Source organism: Talpa occidentalis, unplaced genomic scaffold, assembly GCF_014898055.3.
Source record: "Talpa occidentalis isolate TD23 unplaced genomic scaffold, MPIMG_talOcc4v2.1 talOcc4.2, whole genome shotgun sequence".
NCBI lineage: Eukaryota > Metazoa > Chordata > Mammalia > Eulipotyphla > Talpidae > Talpa > Talpa occidentalis.
The window spans coordinates 21611142-21637848 of NW_023602073.1; positions in this window are offsets into that span (position 1 = coordinate 21611142).

Here is a 26707-nt window from a genome sequence, read left to right on the forward strand (position 1 = left end):
AGTGTCTTCCAATTAAGCTAGTCATATTACACTGCTTTGATGTGGATGATTCTGCAGTTAACAGTGTTGGCATTTCTGCTTACTATAGAGGAAAAGGTGTGGTCTTTCCCTGATGCCCTCAACATCTCTCCCTGAGTGACTGTAGGTGATAATCTCTTAGCCCTCCACTAACTCGAGGGGCTCAGAAACTAGGTATCATTTAAAGTCCCTTGCATGGCAATGATTAGGCACCCACGACTGTCACATGCACCTTGATAGCTTTTCCCCACCAGCTGTTCTTCATTTTTCTTCTTTATTCTTTATGCTCTCTTATCTCCCCAGCCAGGATTTTGATTGAATTCAATAAAATCAAATTATGAGATATAATTGTTTTATGGCAGGCTCTTGAACTTGGAACCATTATTTACTTTCACTGCTGAAATGAAGAAACAGTATTATGTCTAATGTGAAAATACCAGCCCATGCTCTTAACTGGTCTCTGCCATGAAAGGCTTCTCCTTCCGAGAGGCACTTCAGTATTGGCATGAGAGCAAATTACCTGCAGAACAGCTTAAATTCCACTTGGTTATAAAATTATCTGCAGTTTTTATTTAGAAGAAAGATCAAAAGACACAGATTCAAATCAACAAAATTGGAACATATGTATGTTGATATTAATAAGAAGTTAATATCAGTAACACTAAAAAGTCCATTAGAACAATAAGATAATTATTACTACATATGCTAGAATTTTTTTTAAATATCCAATAGTCTTTGTGAATACAAGTGAGTAGACACCTCCCAGCTCACACATGCCACACACCTGAGACATCCCAATATTTCATTTCCTTCCTTTATGTCTTTTCTTCGATGCCATATACTGAAATCTGTGCCCACCTTCTCTCTCTTCCATATCTGGATGTGGTTTTAATGAGGCTGAAGCACTCCTGGTTGTGTTGTGCCGATACTTTGACAGAAAAATAATTCTTTGAACTAAGGAGGTTGGAGAGTGACCCAGATAGTTTGGGCTCTAGTCTCCATAACAATGTTCTGGTGCAGCCTAAAAGGACTTTATTCTATGGTCGTCCCAATCCAAGCAGACAACACCACAGTCAGGTCAACAAGTTACAGGACCAGGCAATCCAGTTAGAGGAAACATCCTGGTGAGCACCTGTTCTAGCCCCCATCCCCTGTGTCTTTCCCTTCTCTATGGCCCTCCCGACTTGTCCAGGACTGAGCACCTGAGACCGAGCCTCCCTCTTTCCAGCTAAGCTTAAGATGCTGATTATGATGGTAGCAGAGGGTCATGAGTGATTTGAAAAGCAAGGACATTCTGACAAGTTGTAATTAAGCTTCTGTCTTGCTTTCTCTGTGGTGTAGCTGGAGAAGCCCAGGTCTCCTAGGAAACATTCAGCTGCTCTGTATCCTGATGAAGAATTTACCACTCTGGCTTCTCTTCGCTTCCCTTCAGATTACTCAGGAAAAAAAAAAAAGATGCCTCTGAGGTCTAATGGAAAAAGTACCAGATCACAATGAAAAATCTACATTCTTCATTTATTCTAAGCTGTGTAAATCCATAGCCTTCCACCCCAATCACTTCTACTCCCAGAGCCATGGTCTCCTTCTGTCCAGGTCATGTTGACCTCATGAGTCCCCATGAGGTTGAAACAGGAGAAGTTACTTCAACTACGAAGTCCTGTCCAAGTTTCCTATAGAAATGTTTGATCTGTCTCCCTCTCTGGTGCTTCTCATTCCCAGGTCTTCTGTGTTTTATAAGTATTTTCCAAGAGCCTGCAATGTGCCAAGAGTCCACTCTGCCCCTTATTGCCAAGAACCAACTCTTATTCTCTGCCCTTCCAGCCCCTTCAGCAAATGCACACTCACATGGCTACTTGTGCTGGTGGCGTCAAGGCTGACTGGTGCAAAGCCCCTGTGGGGCAGAGGAGGTGACCATAATCATCAGATCAAGAACAAAATTGTCCTAGTGCACATCAGGGACACTTACCGCAGGCTGTGAGACCTGCATCGGCTGACAAAGGACCATCCATGACCTGGATGAAGTGAAACATAAGCTGATTCATTAGGTGGGTAGAATAGCCAGTGTGCAAAGACAGAGACATGCATTCTCAGTAGAGGAGAACATGTTTAAAGGAAGCTTGACGGAGAAAAAGGAACCCTCTTACACTGCTGGTGGGAGTGCAAACTGGCCCCAGCCACTATGGAAAGCTGTGTGGAGGACCCTCAAAGGACTAGAAATGGATCTGCCATATGACACAGTGATTCCACTCTTGGGAATCTACCCAAAGGACTCAAAAACACTAATTTGAAAGGAAACCTGTACTTCTATGCTTATTGCAGCATTACTTACAACACCAAGATATGGAAATAACATAAATATACCAAAATAGATGAATAGATCAAGAAGATGTGGTCTACATATACCTGGAATACTACTCAGCCATCAAAAAGATAGACTCATGCCATTTGCAGCAATTTGGATGGAGCTGAAAGGGACTATGATAAGTGAAAGTAGGCAGAAGGAAAAAGAAAAATAACAATAGATTCATTTGTTGGTGGAATACAGGGAAACTGAGCAAAGGGTCAGGAAAAAGACAAAACTTGAAGTCTGGCCATAGATCTGAGGGACACAGCAGGAGAGAGGGAGGGAGAGGGGTCAAAAGAGAGGAGGGAAGAGCACAAGGCACTATGGTGATGGTGACGGGTGCTGTGGTGGTGGGAGAACTACATGGACGACACCTGAGAGGAGAATAAAGATGTAAGAAAATAGAAAGAAAATAAATCAATAAATAAATGGTCTGAAATGAGGGATCACAGTGGGACTTGAGGAGCACCACTAAATGGCCACAAAAAAGGCATGAGGTTTGCAAAAGAAATAGAACTCGCAGCCAGGAGCAGAGCAGTGAACGAGACAATATATAAAAATAAGCAGAAGATGTGGCAGGAGCCAAGGAAGAGGAAATTTAAGGAGGCAGTTATTATTATTTTTTAATAGCATGGGAAGTCCAGAAAAGGAAAGCTTATTTCAATGGTATAAGTCATTCATGCTTATGTGGGCTTCAAAGATAAGGTTTTGATGGAAACTTTGGGCAGGATATTTTGGAATATGGTGGGTTATGAGCAATGATATAGTTTTGCAAGAATCTTATATGGACTTGTTGGGGAAACTCAGAAGTGGCCTCTAAGTGAGGTGGTGCAGAAACACAAAGCCAAAATTGCCAACCTCAAAAAACAGTGTAGGGACATCCACTCCCAAGAGTCTAGAGGTCTGTGGGTGTACAAAAGATTAATCACGGGCCTGATGCTACAAGTTAAAAATAAGTAAAGTATGTAGCTCTGAAAGTTTCTTAGTCATGACATTTTACCCTGCCTTTTAGACCTGAAGGCTAAAAGAAATTAACTGTCTGCCCAATTTCTAATTAAATACTTCACTTGTTATTCACTTTGCTCAGGCTGTATTTTGCATTGTTTCTAGACAGTGTAAGATTATTTTTTGTGGTTAAGGCAGGTGTGAGAGGAGCTATCTTCTGTGGCTATATATGCACCAGAGTTTATTGTATGCATATTATTTTTATTATATGGCAAAGGTATTATTAAAGTGTGCACCTGGGATGGGTAGAATTTGTAAATCAATCTCTCTCTCTCTCTCTCTCTCTCTCTCTCTCTCTCTCTCTCTCTCTGTGCTTACTTTAATGATCCATCCATAAAGCTGATCCCCAGGCTTCAGGAACAGCTCCATTGTTCATTGAAACTCATCACTAAGGGAAAATAGGTACATTGAAAACTATTTTTTACCCCAGAAAATAAATTGGGAATGGATGTGACATTGACTTCCCATCTCAGACACAGGAAAATGAAATCAGAATGTGACCTAGAATGGAGTAAGAAAATCAGGTACAACTATTCCCTGGTGCCCAGCACCAGGGAAATAAAATAGCTCTTAAAACACTCGGAGAAAAAAGGTTGGGCCAGGAGTGGTTCAAGTTGATATTTTAAGCATAACAATAACAAAAGAGAAGTGCTGGGTGTGTCTCAGTGTCCTATTCCTAAGGGTTACTGATTTGCTTAAAATCAGAAAACTTAGGGCCTCCTCATCAGGGGTTAAAGTCTCAGTGCTATCAAGCTATTGCCAGCCAAGCTATTGCCAGCCACTGTGGCCTGAGTTCCATCCCCAGGCAGGGAACTAACCCATATGGCACCGGAGACCTCTCCTGTCCCATCACTGCTCCCCTCAGCAGTGTATTTCAGTCAATCTGATTGTTCTGCTTCCCTACTCTGTCTCTGGTGAATCCTCTCACCCCCTCCGCTCACCACCTCTGACCTACACCCCAGTTCTTGTATGCATAAATAAAAATAAATCTTTAAAATAAAAAAATCAGAACACGTAGACACTGCTTTTAAATACTTTTTTCTTTTCCATCTGTTACTTTTTATTCTTTTTCATTTATGAAATGCCAGATGGATCCAGACAAAAGGAAAATATTGCATCCACAAGTGTTCCTGGAGCAGAGGGAGAGGTCGCAAGGTGCACTGGAAACTCAGAAAGGGAAAGGTAGGCTTGCTGAGTCCTCACCCCTTCTACTGGTGGGTTTCCCTGCCAACATTTCTTTGATCCCTTAAGAGCATTTTCTTATGCAGACTACTTTTTTTGCTCTGTAATAGGTTTGTAAAACAAAGTAACACTAAAATTCTATATACTGCAGGAATTTTTGCAGGGCACTTGGGTGGCATTTATTATCCTGAAATATGTGATTTGCGTAACGAGACCCAGAAGACCAAAAACTTCCAGAGACAAGCAGTTTTCCTACTGCTCAGAACCCCTCCCTGGACTCTGGAGGGAAAAGAATCCACAGGATCAGAGTTCTCCAGAGAACATGATGTGCTCTTTTGCTAGTTTTTATGCCTAGTGAGATTGGGGGGGGCGGTCTTTGGACCCAACAGTGAATGGATCTGCTGGTTCTTACAGCCACTTCACCAACTTGCCAAGTCCTCCTACAAATCTCTCTTTTTAAGAAAGGATGGTCATGTTGGTTTATTTCTCAAAGACAAGGAGATAAATAATCAGTGAATAAAATACTCTTTTCTTCCTTAATAAAAAATTCTAGAATGATACTAAAAGAACACAAAAAGATAAAAATTACACATAAACTTATTTGTTGAATGAGAGTAATTTGGTAAACACAGAGCAACTTCACTCCAACATTTTCTGAACCACACTTTTATAGCATAATGGGTCAAGGACCATTATGTGGTTATAGAATTACTTTCAGGGCCTCTGGCTGGACTTTTTAAGATGCATGATCATGAAGCAAAATTTCATGATGATGAAGTTATTTAAATGTGATCAGTGTCTTGAAAGGCATAAATACCAATGGAAATTTGCCAGATATTCTATAATTGTTTCCAGTTCTAATTTCTCTCATAGAAAAGTCAAGGAGAAACAGGAATCTAAGCTATTTACAGAATCCACTAAAGAGGATGATTGCTTGGACCAGAACAGCAAATAGGCAATTTCAACGCACAGTTATAGAAATATCTTACATCCACCATCTAGTATGATACTGTAGATTAAGACGAACCCCTACTCATTTTCACCTTTTCCCCTTTCCTTATATTTGGTAGAATAAGGTTAGATTCAGAGTTGAAGAAAGTCACTAGCATGCTCTTCTTGGAGCCTGAGGGTAGGAAAGCATGGCTTAGTAAACTGTCACTCAGTAGATGTCAGACACCAGGGGCCTTGGCGTCACTAGCCCCCTAGGAGACAGACAGTAGAAGGAGTTGGCCCGTCGCTCTCTGACAAATTCCTGCGAAAGGTACTTACCAAATGTGCACAGCCCTAAGCCAGTCAGCGGGAAGTTGTAAAAAAATGAACACATTCTCAACTTTCAAGAAATTTCCCCTTTGGGTTAGAGGAAAGGCCGGGCAAAGCCCATTTTAAAAGTTTAATAAAGTTAAAGTGATTCTGTCTGAGATGTGACCAAGGTCAACATTAAATGACAAGTCAGGTGGGGGTCATGTGCCTTAATATGGTGCAATGAGAAAGGCCCTTTACTTCTGGGGTCTTGCCTGAGAAGCCCATAGCCCTAGAATGACTATGAGCAAAGCATCAGCACAGCGAGGTGAATCCATTCGATACCCAGCGAGGTCAGGTGAGCTTGGTGTGAGGGCAGGTGGGAAGCAGGGGTGGTTCCTTGGGGACACTGTGTGGGAACAGGCTTCACAGATGTGTCCAGTGACGATGTTAAGTGCTCGCATCAATTAGCCAACATCGACTGAGGTGGAACTTGCAGGTCATCCACACTTAGCAATTCCATTTCCACGTCTGTGCTCTCGTGTGCATGCACCAGGAGCTTAGGACAAGAATGTGCTTAACCACGGTGTTTTAATGGACTGATGCTTAAGCTGTCGTTTTGAAACAACGCAGCAGTTAAAGTGGGTGAATTAGATCTACATGTCTCAGCATGAATACATCTCAAGTGCTAAATTTTTAAGAGCGAGTTATAAAATGCTATATGCCATGTAATCCAATTTATATGATATTTAAATACACAGAAGACAAGTACATGTTGTTTTTAAACATCTACACATGTAGCCAAAGTTCAAAACATATGTGGAGTAATACAGACCAACTTGAGACACTGTCTCGAGGAGGAGGGGCTGGAGCAGGGGGTTGTATTGATCTGTATTTGTGGTGCTTTATTTTTAAAGCTAAAAGGTCTAAAAGGTTTGAAGTGTTTTGTAAATCAAAATAAGGGAAAATGCAAAGCAATTACTAAACACTGTTGTTTTGATTAATAACTAAGGAAGTGAAAGATCTTCAAACACCAAAGCTTAGTTGCTGTTATTTAGTCACTGAAAACACTATTTTGCAGACCAAGCAGGGCAGGGGCACTGAGGCACCTAGCCAGGACACACTTGGGACCCACCAAGGAGATGGAGGGAAACAAATACTGCAAGAAGAGTGTGTGCTGACACAAAGGAGCATGTTGGTTGGGGAGGGTGGCGCACAATGTGTTGTTCAGATAACTGGACACTGAATCATTCAGTCAGCGTCAAGGAGCACCCTCCAGGTCAGAGTGCTGCTAGGTGGGTCCAAATCAAGATGGCTCTGCCCTCAGCTCACTGAGCTTATTTTCCACATTAGAGTCTTAGTATGGACACCGCTCTCTGAGTAATAAGATTGTCTCATAGGAAAAGTATAAGAAATACAGGATTCATCCACCCCAGAGCTACTGCCTGAGGGGCATTGACAATACAAGGTTTGGGAAAGATTGCTAGACACATGTGACTTGTCACCAGATCTCTGAGAAGGGGTGGAAAGAGCACAGCAGAGAAATAATGAAGCAGAGTGCCAGAGAAAGCAGGCCCAGCACATGAGAAAAAGCAGAGAAAGCAGGCCCACGACCTTACAAGGCAGCTTCATGTAAATTAGAAACAAAAGAATCAGAAAAGTGCCCCCTTTGCCAGAACATACAGCTTGGCAAGCAGAGCCCAGATTGATACCGGGCTCCTGCTTTGGTTCAGTGCACAAACTGTGCAACTGTACAGGACAACCCTGAGCAGAGGCTCCTTAAACCGTGATCAGGCACAGCAGTGGATGTGGCTTGCTTTTTGTCTGGGTGTGTGCCTGGAATCTGCCTGAGAGCCAGGGGGTCTGCCCACCCAACTCTCATCTTGAGATGACCTGAATCCCCTTGAGTTTTGTCCTTATCAGGCCTCTAGTCCATGCCCCTCAAGGGGCCTGACAGATACTTAGCCTCTATCTTCCTGAAGAGGCAGGACATCTAGTCACTCTTTATGTTTGTTAGCCTGGGCTGCAATTGTTAGGGGGAAAAGGATGTCCCAAAGCAAATTCCATATAGGCTTTGTGGACTCCACCCCCACCCCAGGTCAAAGCCAAAGACACTGGGAACTCCAAATCCCATCACCACCAAAGGGAAGGTGGCTGGGACCTGAGGGTGGGGTTAAGCAGCCAGGTAGATATAAAAGGCAGACACGTGGGCTTTGGGGGATCCCCATTTTGGCTCTCCACCAGCTCGCAGCGTCCGGCCAGCTCGGAGAGTGACTTTGGGTTTCCAGGTCGTCTGATCAGGTAGGACGCATTAAAGACTTTATTTCCCTATTTTCTCCCTGAGTTGTACATTTTCCTTATTTCCTTTTCTCTTGTAAATAAACCTTTTATTAACCCTTTTGTGTATGTCGGTAGTAGAGTATTCATAAGTCCCTTTAAAGCGTGCGGGTGAGGACCCACAGCCAGGAACCCGTTTAATATCGGGGTTGCTCTATAACACTATGACCACACATTAAGGCACTTAAACAATGAACATTCATTTCTCACAGTTCTGAGGGCTGGAATCCTAAGATCAAAGTGCTGGCCACTGGGTTCCTGGGGAGGCCTCTCTCCCTATTTGTAAGTAGACACCTTTTCACTGTGTCCTCACATGACAGAGAGTGAGCTCTGGTCTCTTCATGTTCTCATAGGGGTGATTATGGGTGTCCACCCTCATGAGCTCTAACCCTGCAACGGCCCCATCTACAATACTGTTGTTAGCTAGAGTTAAGATTTCAACATGTGGATTCTGGGGGGACACAAACATTCAATCGTGGCAGCTTCTGTCTGCTGCTTCTGACAAGCCCTACAGGAATCTGACAGCAAAAAGGAGCGAGGGAGGCTCACATGGCCTCACAGGAAGTTGTGTGGTGAAGAGAGGGCTGGGGCTAAGGGTCTGGAAGGCTGTGAGCCTGGAAGGAGAATCCACAGGAGCCAGAATAGCAAAGGGTGGAAGACATGTACAAAGCCTCCCCTCAGGTGCCAGATGTGTATGAAGCCTTCTCTCAGCTCCCCTCAGCTGAGAGGCCACTATGAGGTGACAGGAAGGGGTCATCAGGCAGAGCTTCCAAATGTGAGTAGGGGGTTGAAGGAGAAGGCCCTGTCCTAGATCAGCTCATTTGATCATTCCTTCCCAGCAAATGTTCATCCATCAAATCCCCATTTGAGTTTCAGACTCCACTCCTTGGGGCTGGGGCCAGAATCCCCAGACAGAAGTGCCCTAAATAGGCCAGAGGGAGTAGCCCTTTAGGCATGGGAGCCACTGTGATCCTTCTCCAAATATGGCCCCAATGGTGGTCTCTGGAGCTGAGTGGGGGGCTAAAGACACCTGAATATTCACAACAGACCTGAGAGCTAGCAGGTCCCATCCCCACACAGTGTGAGGCAGTCTGCCTGGAGGTCAGCTGTAGGGCCTGGGACACCATCTGCTGTTTACCGTTAGCTGGGGTATTAAGGTGTTGGCCCTCAATTCTGGGTCTCAGAAGGCAGAGGAAGAACTTACTCCTTTCTGTCTGGTGGCCAGTTCACAGCTACCTCCCGCCTCCCTCTCTTGGCAACTAACTCCTCCTGCTGAATTTTCTCTTCAGATGCTCTCCTTCCAGCCAGTGCCCTGGGGCTTCTTTCCTGCTAACTCTTAGCTGTGCCCCAGTCTCCCCAAGGGCTAAACACTCAAATTACTAATCACCTCCCCCCCATCTGAGGAGCCCTTTCCTGTTCAGCCAGCCCCTCCGGGAGGGGAGATGAAGAGCTGAAGGGATGCCTCCACCTCTTATCAAGGTAGGAGTTACCCAGTGTTAGAAAAGGATCTTCATTAGTAGTTAGATGTTAAAAAAAATACTATTACTAGCTAAATTTTTATTAATGGACTTTTTTAAAAAAATGCAGTTTTAGTTTACAGAAAAATTGAGGGAAAGACACAGAGATTTCCCCACACTCACACATACACTCCTCGCTCCCCACATTCAGAACAGTTGGCTTGTTTGAAACCAGTTTGGAAAAGGTACCAGGGGCATAAGAACCGAGTCTCAGGAGCTCACGCTGCCTGAGCAGGGCTGTGGATCCCAGATTTCACACCTGTGAACTGAATTAGCTCCCTCCAGTGTAGTTATTTACAGCAAATTAGAAGGAAGAAACCACAACTCTTGTTTTTAATGCACCAAATGTCAGGAATCTGATAGACACTGTGCTCAATTAGTGATACAAATCTGAAAGCAAATGAACAAATAAAAGTCTGGTCCCTGAAGCTCCAGGAGAGTCAGGGCACTGGTGACGGGTGGAGGCTCAGTTCCTTTCTAGTGGAGAAAAGATCTTTCAGGGTATATAGCCTTTGGTTTAAAAAAAAAAAAAAAAAAAAAAAAGACTTTCACCTGATCCTGTGCTCAGATCCTATGAGATTAATGAGTAACCATGAACCTTTTGCTCATATGGCTCATGTAGAAAACAATCCATTTACACCAAAAGTATCCTATTTAAGGAAGACTAACTGAACTTGGGAGGTTTTGAGCTCTTGTTTGAAGGAGTGAAATGGTATAAAAGCAAGAGACAATTATCTTCTAGTTGCAGTCGCTCTGCAGGAATTCAACTCTGGTGTGTTGTAAAAAAAAAAAAAAAAAAAAAAGGACATGCAATACCACTGTGTTCCCCAAGTAGGAGAAGAATATTTGAAAGCACTTTATGTCTTTCTAAACAACATTTTGCACTAGTGTGCACTGCATTTCTGCAAATGGAAGGCTCAAGAACTGTGGCTGCAGGCTGCTTTGCCCAAGCCCTTGCTTTATGGTTAAGAAAACAGATGTCAAGAAGCAAAGACCTTCCTGAGGTTGTGGGGATTGTGTCACTTCGACCCCAGGACAGGAGGCAAGTCTCCAGGCTCCCAGCTGGTCCTTTTTGTACAACACCAATTTTCCCTATTTTTAAGGAGGAAGCATTAATGATCTACTGGTCCATCTGTCCCACACAGGATGTCTAGCTTGCTCAACCTTGAGCAAAAGAAAAGCAAAGTAGATAGAACAGCATCATTGTGTGGAAAATACTGCTTGAGATGCAAGGAGTATTTTAAACGTGTTCTGTCCATGTTCTACCCTCACAGCTGTTCATATGCATTTTGTGGGAGTGGACAAAAAGAATGCACAGAACCTTCTTCATGCACAAGTGCCAAACCTGACTCACCAGGTTTTGCTTTTCCCAAGGAGGATCCCTACATTCAATCACAGCCCAGTGATTTCTCCCCAAGCTGCACAGGCTAAGGCCATGGGCACCCCATTCGATTGCTAGAGTATTTTAGCCTCATCTTTTATGATCTGTATTTGATGCCTTGTCATCTGGGGACTTGCTGATTCTGGAGCATTTACCCCTGTCAGCATTATCAGCACCGAGGGGTGTAAAAAGAGGAGTGCATTTTCAAGGGCAAAGCAATGGACACAAAGCCCATAACACTGGTTCTAGGGCTTTCACACTAAGGCCACATCCCTCTGTACTCATCATCCCCGGTCAGGGCCTGGACAACTAGGAGCCAGAGCCCTCTGAAATTATTCAGACTAGACCATTCTTAACCTACTTATGCTGACTCATCTGCTCCTTCCCCAAGAAAACACAGTAAAATGTTTTGCCCAGATTCCCTCCTCCTGGAATCCGCTCAATGGCCTCCTTTCCTGATCTTACTGTAAGTGGGTGTAGTAAGTGGGCCTTACTATGCCCCAAACTTTCTACGAAGACGCCATATTTTAAAACACAGATGCTGACATCCAGATGGGCAGACCATTGATATAGTGCATGTGTCAGCCCAGGCTCTGTGCTGGGGAATTACATGGCTCCCAGGCAGGTTTCTCCCGGGACACCTTTATAGGACCCACAATTTTGCAGGTTTCTCCCCCCGATATCTTTGCTGGTAGCCAGACCAACCACAGTTCTGATCCTCTCCCCAGAGACACCACTGAAGAGCTCATTTAAACATCAGCAAGTTCTGGGGTGGGGGGAAGTCACTCTAAAAGCTACTCTAGTCGGCCTTTTCTACCTTTAATCTCCTGGCTCTTAATTTAAATTCCTTTCTATTAGTGGGATCTGGGTGGGGGCTGAAATGCGGAACCTGAGTCATCCTGTCTCCACCCTGGACTCAGGCGCCTGGCATGAATAACATCTCTCTCCATTAACTTGAAAAGACAGCTGCCAAGCTGGAGTGCAGCAGACTGCAGGGCCAGCCAGCCTGGCTTCACATGACAAAGAGGCTCGTTCTTCACAGGGGATGAGGCAGATAAAAGAGAGTTCATGGGCCAGGCAAATTGACCTCAAATTCTTAGCTGTGTGATCTCAGGCAAATGACTTAACCTCTCTGAGTCTCAGCATATTCATTGGTAAGATGAGAAGGAAAAAATTAGGAAGTCATATTTACTGAGCAATTTCAATGTGCCACTGTTTTTAGTGTTTCAAGGTGTTAACTAATTCTCCAGACACCTTATGGTGCAGGACCTCCTGTACACATGGAGACACCAGGATAAAGAGTTAGGATGTATGCCCAGGGAGCTTATACCAGGACCACTCTGGACCACAGCAGCAGGTACATAGCATGGTGCCAGGCCAAGCTCATTCCCCAGTGCTGTGTTGATAAGGTAGGGGATGGGATGACTTATTCAAAATTAGCAACTGTGAGTGCTTTGTAGGAAAAAGCTGTTGTCAATGACGTGGTCATACTCAAGGTATGATGAGGAAAAAAAAGACTCCAGACCAGCATTGAATGAAATAATATTATCAAGAGTCTGATTTCATTATATGTCATTTTGCTTGAAGTCAATTACCCAAAGCCTTTCAACAACATTGAGAGCTTACTGTATTTGCTTTTGGTGAAAGACTATTTTTCCATTGCACCAATCCTAAATAAGCCAATTAACTGATCACTAGCAGGTGGGTAACTTCTGATATGTAAAAGTAGAGTTCACTAATAATTTTGAAATCAACTCAGTGGTCTTAAACAGTATTTATAGAAAATGAACTTGAGCACATTAGGAAATATCTATGCATTGCATGCAGTAAAATTAAACGCTTTTCATGAAACTTGCTCCAGTTTATATAAAGAGGCAACTGTGTGTGTGTGTCTACTGAGTTGTATTTGTGACTGTGGCTTATAGTTTTAAAAGGTTTAGAGTCACTCTTTCAAGCATGGGTGAGTTCCTCTGATGAGCCAAGACCTATGCTGAGAACTCGGGTTTTTTAAAAAGCTAATCTCTGCTCTAGGGCAAGCTTGGTGGACACTGATTTGTGACAAGTGACCTATGAGGGAAGAGGAAAACATTGCAGAGGAGCAAAGTATGTGTCCTCTTGGCAGAGCTAAGGACGGGCTTTTTGCGTCGGGCACTTTGGGGCGGATAGGAGAGCGGGGGCAGCCAAAGCTCAAAACTGATATTGCATATGGAACATACAATTTACATTTCTACTCTACTGCCCTCCTAACACTCTGGTTACATTTGAACTTTCTTTGGGGAACCAGATCTTATACAATTCTCTTTGAGTTGACTCCCAGTACTGTATAATCTCTCGGGGGAGCAAGAACTGGAAATGCCTGGAAATTAAATTAATGCCTATGACATCACAGAAACATTCTTTCAGTTACAGTAGAATTTTCTTATGAAAGAACATTAAATATCTGCTTGTGCTTGAAGAAATTTAAACAAGTGCCTTACATGAATGCAGCATTCTCTGTTGCCATTTTATGTTTTGCAATGGTGTTGAAAATCTTTCTCTGACAGATGTAATGTGGCAATGTTATAATCTCTTTGCTTCCAAGTAAATGTTACCCAAAAATGACTTCAGTTTCACAACTAATGTTACTCAATCTTGAACCTGTCAAACACAGTGTCAATAGTCTCCTGTATTGCTGTAAGTCTTGTTTTGCATGTCATCCAAATAACTCTCCCAAAGAAGCCCTCAGGGAGTCTAAGACTAGTTCATGGATTAAACTTTCTAGAAGTACCTGTGAATGTGAAAATTGGACTTGTCAATCAAACTCAGAAAGATTAACACAAGTGGGGCCTCTGGGTGTGGTTCAAAAGTGTGTATGCTTCTAAAGGCATGAACTTAGGGTTACCAACCACAGAGGTGAAACCTTCCCATTCACTCTCCAAGGGACAGATGGCCATTTGTAACTGGCAAAAAGGTCATCTCTGGGTTAACATATTGCTTAATGGGTTGCTCTTTCAAAGCAAAGCAAGCAGCTAAAGGACCAGAAGGGAGTTTTGGTGTAGTTAAAGATAAGTGCTTTTAAGTTTGCATCAAATTTATATGTTAGTTAAAAATAGTTATTTATAATGTGACCTGTAGAGTTATGTTTTATGCAGATTCTCTCCCAAGTCACTGTCACTGTGATACAATTTTGGCTTCAGAAAATTTTTTTGGTGGGAAGCATAATCTTTTCCCTGGATCTTTCCACTGAAAGAATGGCACAATTAAACCAACTTGACTTCCACTTAGATTCAATAATTTTTGATATTTTGCTATGTTTACATACAGATATGTATATCTGTAAGTATATATGCACAAATATATATATACACAAATATAAAATATTCAGATGTAATGCACATGGTTTAAATAGATGCATTATTTAATATAACACAAAAATCCTTCCACTTAATATAAGTAGCATGATTACAAAATATTATATTATAGACATATATTTGAAAATAAGTTTAACCATCATGATATTTTACCCTTAAATACTTTAGCATATATGTTCCAAGAGTCAAAGCAATCTCCTGTGTCACTGCAGTACCGGTATCAAAATTAATGATTCTATCCTAGTCATCGGTTCACATACAAATTTCTCCAGTTATTTTAAGAACATTTTGGCAGTTGTTATTATTTTTTTAAACCAGAATCCAACCTAGGCTCACACATTACAATTTGTTATGTCTCTTTAGTCTTTTTAAAATCAAAACCAACACAATCCACATGGGCGCATTTAAACATTCTACTAGCCACATTAAAAAGTAAGAAGAAATAGTTGAAATTTGTTTTAATCATCTATTTATTTAATCTACCCTATTCAAACCATAATGATGTCAACATAAAATAAACATACACATATTCATAAAAAATTATACATTCCTTATTTTTTAGACTATGTCTTTCCTACCCTCAAAGATGACCAAGGAGCAGATAAAGAATATTTAAATAAAGGGTCCTCCACAGTACATTAGTTATCTTGATTATTTTTTTTTTTGACGGGGAAAGATTAAAGTTCAATCTTTGCCTCCCTTGGTGCACAGACAGCATCAGCTTATCTTTAGGTCAAAATAACTTAGAAGGAAGCTCCCCTGTCAAGAATAATTACATTTTTAATGTCAATATGTCACTACTCATATTATATAAACTAAATTCAAATTTGTGTTTGTTGGAATAGTTCTCAGAGAGTGAAATCTGTCAGAGTGCTTCCTGTGTTGGTATCCCTACTTTTATGATATAATGAGCTCTGTCTAACTTTTTTTTTTTTTAAGATTTATCCATTTATTTATATAAGCACTGGGTACAGTCAGAAGCGCGGGAGGGTGAGAGAATTCACCAGAGCCAGAGCAGGGAACAGAACAGGCAGAGTAATGAAATACACTGCTGAGGGGAGCAGCGGGCGGCAGGAGAGGTCTGCGTGCCATGTGGGACCCTCGCTGGTGGCCAGGGATCGAACTGGTGCTGCAGAGGCTGTGGGCAGCTTCGCAGCCCAGCGCTCAACCACTGCACTACCAGGGGAGGCCCAGACTTTCATTGAGACTTTTATTCCAGTTAGCATTTAAGTAAATGATAGTTCTTAAGAAATGCATTTTAGGCAATTTAAAGCCTATTTTAAAACTTGTGAAATAAGCAGTTTTGCCTCCCCTAGATATATGTATACCCACTATGATCATACTAGTATTCACAGTAGTTAAGACTCAGAAATAACCTAAGTGCCTACTGAGGGATGAGTTGATAAAGAAAATGTTATAAATGTGCACAATGGAATATTACTGAGCTAGTAAAAAAGATGAAGTCTGCAACAACATGGATGAACCCAAGGGGTATTGTGTTTAGTGAAATAAGTCAGATGGGGAAAAACAAACACCATTTGATTTCACTCATATGTGAAAGATGAAGAAACAAAACAGAAAAAACAAACAAAACAACCCTCAAACTATATGAAACTGTATTTCAGCAGACTTGTGTTTTTTCCTGGAGAAGAGAGACAAAGGAATTAAAGATGAAGGCAATGGTTCATAATTCTTTTTTTTAAAAAAGTTTTATTTAATTTATATATGCATACAAGAACTGGGGTGTAGGCCAGTGGTACAGGGGGTTGAGAGGATTGACCAGAGACAGAATGGGGAGCAGAACAGGCAGATCTACTGAAGTACATTGTTGAGGGGAGCAGTGGGCGAGACAGGAGAGGTCTGCTGCACCATGTGGGTCAGCTCCCTGGCCAAGGATCAAACTCATGCCATAGTGGTTGGTGATAGCTTGATAGCACTGAGACTTTAACCTCTGTACCACCAGGGAGACCTGGTTCATGATTCTTATAATACAGAAACCATGAAATTCATACTGGGAAAGAAGAAGATGGAAGACTTGGGGTGATGAAGGGCAGAGAAAGGAGGGAAACTCTTGATGGAAATTAGTTAGTTCGATAATGGTTCTGGAGGAAATTTGGAGGATAGTCCTGGTTGGAGAATGGAATGCTTGAACTTGAAATTATGAAGGGGCAACAATTGCTGATGTGAAAATATCAAGGGCATACTTAAGAGAGAAGGTTGATGATAAGATCCTTACATGAGAGAAAACCAAAGAATGAAGAGAGCAAGGCATTAGAAGGATCTTCTGTGTGGACAGAAGTAAGTGAAGAATGTGTTGAAGAAAGTGACAATGACTTATATTTTGCTTGTTGATTTGCTTTGTTTTGTTTTTAGAAAAGAAGGATGAAAAGCAAAAGGCATACATGTAAACGATATGGTTAGCTTCTTGTTGGACTGAAGTAGAGACTAAAACTCAAGAGGGAAGTAATTGCACATGAAATAGCAAAGAAGAGGTACAATATCAAGAGTACATGTGGACATGGGACTATAATACCTAAGAAAGCTATCAGCAAAAATAAATCACTTCATTCATTATATTGGCTCAGTTCCTTCTAATGTAGCCTGGCACCACTGATAATAAAAGTAATCAAATTTTTTAAGGTGGGGAGGGGGAAACTTTACCCAAATCCTAACGTTAAATTTCCATACACCATTTCGTTTTATATTTAGGGACTGGGATATTTCAATTGACTAAGCAAATATTGAGTGCAAGTTTGCCAATATATAGTTAACAAACTTTCACTAGTCTTGCAATCAGTGTTGGTTACTATTATGAAAAAAACATCCATCGGTTTTAGCCAGGAATCTGAGGGTGGTGCCATTAATTGTCTTTGCATTATGCCCTTTTTTCTTTCACTTTTTGATTCCAAAATGGCAGCTTGTAGTTACATGAGAAATCACTACGTTAGACGTGTAAATAGAGTCAACCCTTGTCAAGCTATATTGGAATGGGTGTCTTTCTTCTGTAACAAAATGTGAATTTTTAAAAATTTGAAAACCTCAAGGAATGAATAAGAACCCTATTAGGTGCAAGCCCACTTTCATTCTGTGCCTTTTGCCTCAGTTTGTTGTATTGTCCTTCAATCTTCACATTTCTTTCAAGCAGATCTTTTTGTCTTCCTCCTCCTGTTATTATTGTGTAACTACACATATATCTATATCTCTGTTTATTTAAAAATCTCTTTTCTGTTCATGAAAGAAATTGTGCCTTCGGTGAAAGATGGAAACGATATACAAAATGAAATGAAAATTACCATAACTCACTAGATTTGAACAATTTTACAGAATAGCTCAACTGTCATGTCATTTATTATCATGAGAATTTTTCCATGGTAATTGATACTCCATAAATACATGATTTTCAGCTATGGTATGATGGTACTATAGGTACAGATTAACCACTCCTTCTGTTGGCCATCTGCATGGTTTTTGATATTTGGCTATTAAAATGTGTGTGATGGTATTTTGAAGCTGAAGTCCAGATCATAGTTGTGGTTGGTCTTTAGGATAAATTCTTAGACATGAATTCCTAAAAGATTCTTGGCATATCTTGAAAACTTGCTTTCCAGGAACTTGCACTCCAATTGTTTAGAATTCATATCTTGTTATTTCTATAGCCATTTCTAACATTAATGTTAGGTTTCTGGAATATTTTCATCTGTCCCAATGGCTACAACTGCTTCTTCTGAATGATATACTCTGGTCCACACCTCATGCTACCAACTGAATCTCTTCTCCTGATACCCTCAAAAACATAGCTGCAATTTGCTTCTAAGAAAATCTTTTCCCTAAAACTCATTTTCTTCTCCTGTCTTCCTTATACTGATCATTGGTGCTGCTGTTACAGATACACCTCCTTGAAAGGTGGAAGAGCATGGAACAGGTGTCATTTTTCCTGCCCCCTCTTACATGCAGCCACCTTGGATCACATGTCCCACTATGCCATGAAACAGCCTTCTGAATGAGGGGCACATGAGAAGACGCAAGGTAGATATATAGAGGGAGGGGAAATAAAGTTAAGGAGGATAAATGTAAAGGAGAGATATGTAGAGACTCTTGGAAGGGGCATTTGGAGAAGACATTTGGGTGAAAGACATGTGGAAAGATTGTTCTGATCCTTGAAAGAGATGATGGCAGCCATTATCTTGATTTTATGTCAGATTATGTAGACTATTCTGAATTTTGACTCTCTCCTGGGAGCTGCCTAGCCCCTTTCTTGTGGTTCCCTGCAACAGACTTTTATGGCAAAATTTTGGGCCTTGGCAGCCTTACTTCAGGCCAAGCCTGTTTGGTTGGGCATTTTTTCATGAGGGGGTGGGTAATTTTTGGAGTTTTGTTGGGAAGCTGTTATTTGAAATCCTTTCTACCCTATCTTTCTGCACACCAATTCTATTAAATGTCTTTCACGCTAAGAGTCTGCTTTTCTGCCTTTGTGCATGCAGATGGCAAGGCCCCTTTTAGAGCATGCACTCCTTAACAATTAGCGGGTATTGGGGGTACCCCTTGCTTTGTGCTGACACTTCCATCCACCTTATTTTCCTAATTAGGATCTGGAGAATCAGCCTTGACAACTATCCCTCCCACATCCATCTTTGCTTGGTTACTCCACCACCAAAGCAACTCTGGCCTCACTTCATCCTACTGGGCTATACAGTTGTTTGGCCCAGAGTGTGGTAGTGTGTGTTGGGTTTTGTGTGCCTTCATCTACCATGATTTTAAACTATACACATAATTTATTTTAATTGGTAGATTATTTTAATTGTCTTAAAAAATCACATCACCTCCACTGCTGAAAAGTAAAGCATTTTACCAACTAGGAAACTCAAATTTGCAAATGTTCTATCCCCAGCCTAACTAGAAACAAGTTAGCCTGCTTATTTATTCCTGGTCAGTTGATGAGGTATTTTGCTTTATTCTTAAGAATGTCCAAAACTTCAAAACAAGAGATTAAGTCATGAGTTCTTTGGAGAAACTAGGAAGATCTAAGGGTAGCTAAAGACAGTGTTTTCTAGGGTTATGATAAAGATTATAAATTGATCCTTTGAACAGTTTGTTATATTTGTAGGATATTACCTGATCTTTGGAGAAGGATCATTCCCAAGTAAATTTCAAATTGTTAGCCATAGATTGGAGAGGTTTGATTTTGCTGTTGTATTTGCACTTGTTTTGCAAATTTGGACCATAGCAACTTTTCTTTTTAGTTATAACTGTTAAGTGTTCTAGGATAAACATGCTAATATATAAGGTTAAGTTGGTTTAATGGAAAACCAATTTAAAATACTTTCCTTTGGCCAGAATTTCTTTTTCTCTTATCACTGGTGGCGAGGTTTCAGATTTCAACCTGTGGTTTAACATGGAAGGACTTTCATGTGTTCTGGTGAACAGATCAATGACTTCCTGGATAGCAATATCCTTTTTTAGATTAATCCTCTAAATGTATGACCCTGTCTTATCAGATAGCTTAAACAAGCAACCTCTCTGTGCATTAATTGCTGGTGGGCGGTCAATGTTATTTATAAAATGAAATCAATATCATCTCTATTGCTCATTAACTGGGAAATCCTGGGCTCACTTCTGTTTTATCTTCCAGTTAAGTTCTATTACTTTTCCTTATTGGTCCTTGGAAAATAGCTATGGAAACAAACAATGGTTCTGAAAATGTCAGCATCAGCAAAATGCCCTAAAGGAAAACCCTATATATCAAAATATAAAAGAGGAGTCCAAAGTTCAATCATTGAAACGCAAAGATTGAAATGACAATCATTGAAATGACAATGATTATCACTATATATCTATCCTTTATTCTACAATTTTTAAAATTAAAGTGATGATTTAGAATTTATATGTCAGATAGAAGCTTTCTCTCCATTCATTTCATTCTGTGAGTGTTGATTTTGTTGTTGCTGGTAAATGTGGGTCCCGGAGGAGGCAAACCCCCCAAGGGCCCTCTGGAAGGATCTCCCTGCAGGCAGTTGATTGTCCAGAGGGCCTATTCTAGGTCAAGCCTTTGCCATACTCCTTCAGCCTCTGGGCTTGGCTGTTACTGGGTCCCAAACATGTCCACATCTTAGTTACTGAAATCTGTGACTTGCTACCTTGCTATACGACAAACCTGACTTCTGTTACTTAGTGATTTGTGTAACTTTCAGTGTCAGTGTGAGCTGATCCTCAGTCTTCCACTCCATAGAATGGGGTTTTCATGGAACCCCAAGCAGTCATTTCCTTTGCTTACTTGCTCTTTGGAATAGTACTGTGGGCACATAATTGATTGGATTTTTCTTTCAGAACCAGTGATCTCCAGAAACAAAAGATTTTGAAATGCATTTAAGTATCCAGAGAGACCCCTGCACTCTTTATTCATAGTATAAGCATCATAAGACCTTTAGAACATGTGCAATGGATTCAGCACTCATTTTCAGAGATTTGTCTGAAAGATTTTCGATAGGAAACAGATGGGAGGAATGAATAAGAACTGAGTTAACCTTACAAGGGCAAGATCTTGGGTACTATAACCCACTAAACCATCCCCTCAAGGGAAGAGATTATAAACCAGATGGAGTAAAATAGGCCCTTCTCTGTTCTAGTGTCTGATATGTTCCCATTGGCTGCTGTTTAACTTACTAGAAGCTTGGGAACTTACTAGAAGTCTAGGAATGAAATCTTTCAACTTACCATTTAACATGGTAAAATACAAAAGAGGAGTGATATTGCACAGACACTGTTTCTCAGATTATGTTCCATTCGTTATTGTTCCATTTTTATCTTTGCCTTTCATTTTTTCCCAGGTAAATGGTATATGGTATCTAGCACTTCTCAAGGCCATATCATAAGGCATGGAGAAAAGAATCTTGTGGATGTTTATAAATGTTAGACATTATTTCATACTAAATGGTAACTACCTTAAAAACCGATCACATTGAAACTTTAAAAGAATATTGCTTACAAATCATACCGATTGGTGTTTTCCTGTATTGGTGTTTTCCATTTTTGTGTAAGAGGTCAGTGACAATAATTATCTCCAATGAGTTATTTCCATTATGAGAAATTTTAATGCATGCTGTATTTCCAAAGATAGTTAAAGTAGTAGTCAGTAAAAGGTTTAAACTCTATCAATTCCTCTCAATTTACTCTGTTTCCACAATAAATTTTTAAAAAACCAACCAGCAGTGGGACAGTTGATGTGTAATTTGTGTTTTATGTCTATTTTTGAGGGCTGATTGATTGATCTAGAACTAATTTATCCAATGTGGTAACCATCGAGCCATATGTGGGCACTAAGCCCCTTAAATGTGGCTAGTCCAAATTGAGATGTACTGTAAGGGTAAACACCCGATTTTTAATGAAAAACATATCAAATCTCCTCAAATTGATTTTATCTTAAATGAAGGTATTCAGGATACACTGGGTTAAATAAAGCCTTATTAAAAATAATTTTATTTTTTAATGTGGCACTGAGAACATCTGAAATGACCTATGTGGTTTGCATTTTTTGCTCTTGTTCTATTTCTATTAAACAACACTGGTCTGGGATCTCCTACTAAATAGAAAACCCCTTTCCCCTTTCTCGTTTTTGTAACCATTTGAAAAAGTCAGTGATTCTTTTAACCCAGTTTGACTCTGAAGAATTCAGTATAATTATCACTTACTTAATTGTACCACTTACTTGTAAATTGTACCCTAGTGGCAAAGAGCATTTAATACACCTTCCAAATGGCTTCTCTTTACAAGCAGGGAGTGACTTTTTGGGAAAAGTTTGGCTTCATAAATTTTAATTTATAGCAATACTAATAAGCTAAGGGAGGAATTAATTTACAATTATGGTTTATAAGGAAACAAGTAGCAGAAAACTCTGAGAATGGACCATAATATATACTGCTTATAATTTAATACCACACTATTGTAACATAAAACGGCATGATTATAGATCTGTGTTCATGCTTGCCTTCTTAGCTACTAGTAAGTTGGCAGAGGCTTAAAATATAAAATTAGCTTCTTAATAGCTAGGCATAATTAGTAATAAAATTCTTCTCCTAGCAAGCCATTAAAACATGCACATACACAATGACTTGTAAAAATAATTCTTGTTTGTTTGTGTGCTGGTAGGTATCTCTTTTTGCTCTCAGTTTCTCAATTTAGAACAGAACAAGTGTTCTTTCTTTTTAAATTTTCTTACATTGTTATTTTTGCACAATATTTGATTTCTCCACTTGTGTATTTTATTACAGTGCTCATGTGTATTTTATTGTGGTGCTCTTTACAATAGCTAAGATATGGAAACAACCTAAATGCCCCAAAAACAGATGTACCACAAGAAGAGGTGGTATATATACACAGTGGAATACTACTCGGCCATCAAAAGATAAACTCATGCCATTTGCAGCTCCATGGATGGAGCTGAGGGATTATACTTAGTGGAATAAGTAGAAGGGAAAAGAAAAATATTGATGGTTTCACTTATAGGAGGAATATACGGAAACCAAACAAAGGGTCAAAAAAAGACAGAGAGAAAACTTGCAGGCAAGCAACTGTTCTTTGAATAGAGGTGAGATTGGGTCTTCTTTCTGACAATTATTTGTGACAGAGTGATATTGATCGAATGATATCTGGACTTGAAGAGGGAGCTCAGGTACCCGCTAGGATGCTGAAGGGCATCTTAATGTATGCTTGTAAGGCCTTTTGTTTATGTAACATGTTTTCCTGCCTTCACAGACCAACAGGTCTGTCTCTTGCCAATGAATTCCTCCATGTTCTTTGCAAGTTTATCATCGTTCATATCTGTCCTCCATCGGACAATTCTCCAACACTTTTCTTCTATTACTAACTCTCAAGGGTGTTCTCTGTCTTTTCAGAAGAGGAGAGAAAGGCTCCATCAGCTTAGTAAACACTATTAGTTTTATACACACATATCAAAGGCAAGTTATCCAGTGGTGGTTTTTTACCAAGCAGTATCATGAACTGGCCTGCTTTAACCTGCTCTGTTGAATGGAAGTATTCTCATTAGAGACCAGCAAGATGAAGGCAACATTTTTTTTGGTTTTTCTTTAAAAAAAATAAGTGTTGGAAGTAGCTGGAAGGCCATCGGCGGGGCTCCCATGCAGGAGTGTTTGCATAGGAGGACTGGGCATTTAGGGCAGTGTGAGTTAGCCAACCAAGTGGTATTTCTCTCTGTTTCCATTGGAAAGAAAGACATAGCTGCAGTCAAGTGGCTTTCCCAGATCTGGAATCCAAGTGACAGCATTCTAAGAAGCTTGATTCCACTCCCTTTGAAGTATTCCATAGATTTGCAGCCCACAAACTTCATGGGAAAGCTAGAGCCCAGGAAGAGCTGTTGGGCTCATTTCAATAAGGAAAAAGCAAATAGAATCTGAGTGATATTGACAGGGATGGGTCTCCGCCCTCCACCAGGTTGGATGCTTTGGGGTGAATTCTTCAACCTGTCAGGCATCCTCCTTCTCCCTTCTACCCTCTTTGACTTTCTCTGCCTGCATATTTGTGAGGAGAAGCTCCCAATGAGCTGGACCAGGCAGTGAAGACACCTGGATGACAGCAGTTCCCAAAGGACAGTTCTGGCTGGGGCCACAGCTCACAGTCTGCTAGACCTTGATCTAGAACCAGAACCCACAGCACTTGGACTTGGCCAACAGCAAGATGGACTTTCTAGGGAGCCTGGTTCTCAGACTGGGGCAGTACTCCAGACACAGATGGACCTGCTACATAAAATGCCCAGATAGTTCATTCAGGAAGGAAGAGGCTAGGAAGACACACTATGCTCTCTGGCCCTGCCATCTTTTCTGATTTTTTTCTCACTTTTCAAACTAATTGCTCTATATATTTCACATATAAGCCAGCACATGATTCCTCAACTTTCTTCACCATCTGAAGCCTCTCCTGGGCCTCTATTTCTAATCATGATATTGTTACCTTTTATTTTCCATTCAGAACTATCTCTGAAGCCTTCCTTTCTTTTTAACTCCTCAGCTTCATATCACATCAATTGTAAAATATTGTGAATTTCCCCCCCCCTTTTTTGTTTCCTCTTCTGTTGCTCACTTGAATCCAGGCCCTCATCATCTCAGAGATGGGACATTACAATTGCCTTCTGACGCATCTGCCAGTCTTCTGAAAGGATTGTTCTGGAAGCCATCTTGTACCCTTCAGTCAGACAAACCTTCTGAAGACCCCACAGTCCTTCTTTCTTCCCACTGTGCAAGGATTTTGAGTTTTCAATCTGACTTTCAAGATTCTCCCATGTAGGACTTTGTCGTGACTCTTGAATCTCCCTTGGTAAAGCCTAAAATGCTCTCTTCACACCTTCTTGGCCCCAGATTTTCTCTGTTTTGGTGATTTCTTTCCCATCATACTTCCTGACAGAAATGTCTTCTCCCTGATTTCTACCTACTTCTGAGTCATGTACTTTGTCAACCTACTCTTCCAGAAAGCTTCCCAGAACTCCCCAACCCATTCTGGTCTCTTCTTACTTGTATCTCTTGGTTGTGAGTGACTTGACCCTCTTCGGGAAATAATTGGGCACTACCTTTTGCTACTTCTTACATCTCTACCTGGGGAAACTCATTATTTCACATCTGCATTGTTCATTTACCTTTTTTTCTCCACAAGAATATACATTCATGAAGAAATCCCTTGAATTCTTTGACTCTGGGGACTTTGTTTCAAAGAGCCCAGGCTCACCTTGGGCATGTCTGCTGGATCTTCCCTCCAATGTCCTTGTTTGCACTACTTGATTCATTCCATTCCTCCTTTGGACATCAGTAGTAGTTTGTTTAATAAACAGATAAGTTGGATAATGTTCCAGTAAAATAGCACAATTTCTTTAAGTATTTTACTTTCTGTACAAAATATTTTAATTAAATAATTTTTTATTGCCTTTACCAAAACACCTTATGTTCCTCTGTGCCCTGTGCTCCTCTGTGCCCCATCCCCTACACCTTTCTCTCTATTCCTTCTGGTAACCATTCCCTTCTTTTGTGGCTGAGTTCAATTTTTTATTTCTTCTATGAATTTTTTTTGGTATTTATATTCCACAGATGAGTGAAACCATTTGATACCTTTCACACTTTAGCTTATTTCACGCAACATAATTACCTCAAGGCCCATCCATTTTGTGCCAAATGCCACCACTTCATCTTTCTTCACAGCTGTGTAATATTCCATTTAGTATATGCTTCACAGTTTCTCAATGCATTCATCTATTGAAGGATACGTAGGTTGGTTCCATGATTTGGTAATTGTATACAATGCCTCTATGTACATAGGTACAGGTAGATCTATTCATGTTAAATTTTTCATGCTGTTTGGATATACCCCCTACTAGTAGTCAAATGGGGTTTCCATTTTTATTTTCTCAAGACACCTCCATACCCTGTGCTGGTATAGCACAGGGGCTATACCAGCTTGCATTCCCTCTAACAGTGGATGAAAGCTTCTTTTTCACTACAACCTTGCCAACATTTGTTAATTCTGTTCTTTTTTATGGGCCATCCTAATAGGGGTGAGGTGGTTTTTAAATTTATTTTGCATTGGCTATTAGCTTTGTGCTCCATAATAGCAGTGGTTTTCCAAAGAGAGTGTATCCCATTAATGGTAAGGGTATGGAGCTCTGTAGCAGCTGGAGGGGGTTCTTTTTATAGTCCTGGAGCTTAACTGAGAAAGCATTTGTTCTTTGTGACAGGAATCAGAAGAGGGCAAGGGTCCAGGGGAAGACCCAGTGTGGACCTGAATTAAGGGAAGACGCAAGGGCAGTGAGACAGAAGTTGAGAACGGAAACACTGCATGGGTATTTGTTAGGCTGTTTGGTCTGGGGTGGGCTCACCTCCATCTTTACATCAGGGATCTTCAATAAAGCCAGCATGGTTTACTGGCACTCCTGTAAGAATGGGTTATTTGGGGGAAGTCAAAGGGATGTTAAGTTTCACATCTGGGTCAAAAAAGAGCAAAGGCTGGGAAGGTTAATTCCATCCTCTGGGTCACATCAAAAGTCATTTATTGTTAATAATGCCCAAAGATTTCCCTGATTCTCAGATAAGAGACATGAAAACAACTTATATTGATATGGGCATCTTACAAAATCCTTTCATCCTAACAAAAATCTTGTGCGGCAAGAGGGGGTGATTTTATCAATTCCACATTACCAGCTTAAAGATGAAGATTCAGAAAAGTGAAGACCTAAGCTAGAAAGCAAAAGATCCAAGGTCATGGTCTTGCTCTTACAGCAAGCTCAAAAATGTCTATCCTTCTCTCCTTCTTCCTCTGTTATTATTATTATTGTGTGTGTGTG